Source organism: Orycteropus afer, unplaced genomic scaffold (assembly GCF_000298275.1).
Source record: "Orycteropus afer afer isolate SDZICR_OR568_19922 unplaced genomic scaffold, OryAfe1.0 scaffold00283, whole genome shotgun sequence".
NCBI classification, from domain to species: domain Eukaryota; kingdom Metazoa; phylum Chordata; class Mammalia; order Tubulidentata; family Orycteropodidae; genus Orycteropus; species Orycteropus afer.
This window is the reverse complement of record NW_006921870.1, coordinates 801,893-803,018: the sequence shown is the minus strand read 5'-3', so window position 1 is coordinate 803,018 and position 1,126 is coordinate 801,893.

Below are 1,126 nucleotides of genomic sequence, written 5' to 3'. Positions count from 1 at the left end.
AAAAAATGTTGAAAACTAGTACCTGGGAGGGGAAGATTAAGAATAATAGTAAAAAGGACAAAAGTATTAATAATAATAGTTGCTTTAAAACAGACAAATACAAGCAAACTAATCACCAGAAAAAATAAAGTGAAAAAGAAAGAAAAAAGAAAAAAAAAAATTATATCAGTGGAGGATGGGCACCCAGGCTCCATCTGAGCACACAGACTATGATAGAGTTCATGTGGGCCCAGAAGGTAGGTGGGAGTCGGGGATGGCCACACCTCCATTCACCAAGTGGGTGTGGGGTATAAGAGTAAGAAGAGGAATGTCTTACATTTTCAGTCTTGCAGGTCCAGAGTGATCTTGGGGTTGCTGGAAAGCAGAATGTGTTCTTAAGCCCCAGGAATCTGTGAGTGTGCTGTCTCTTTAAATATCCAAAATAGTCAAGCTGCTTTTTAACATTCAAAATGGCAGTGCCTTCTGGACCGACAAAAGTCCACAGCTCAACCTGCCTTTCTCTTCACCTTCTCCATTTATTCCCCAGCCACCAGAGCAATACTCTGTGCAGTCCCTGGTTAGCATGGCTGCTTTTTAGGTTAATTCTTAGGTCCTACCACCACTCAGGAATCTCCAAAATGTCTGTGATGTTAGGATCACTCAGGATCACTGCCAAATCACAGCTCTGTATGTCTCCTTTTTTGGTATTTTCATGCAAATTCTCCTGTAGTTGGGGTTTAGTCCACTTCTATATCCTCCTCTTCAAGGCTCAGGGGTCCAAGATTATCTTCTGTGTCTGTTTTAATTGGTTTCCCTTTTCTTTGTTGAAGAGGGTTTGTTCAGTATTTCTGCCTAGTCCATCTTGCCAGAACCTTGCCCCTATATTTTCCTTGAAGCACTTTATATTTTTAGGTTTCACATCTAAGTCTTTGATCCATATGGAGTTAGTTTTTGTATATGGTGTGAGGTACAGTTATTGTTACATTTTTCTGCAAATGGATATCCAGTTTTGCCAGCACTATTTGTTAAAGAGAACACCTCTTGCCCATTTAATGGATTTCAGCCCTTTGTCAAAGATCAGCTGACCATAGGTCGATGGATCTATTTCTGGGTTCTCAATTCTATTCCATTGGTCTATGTGTCTGTC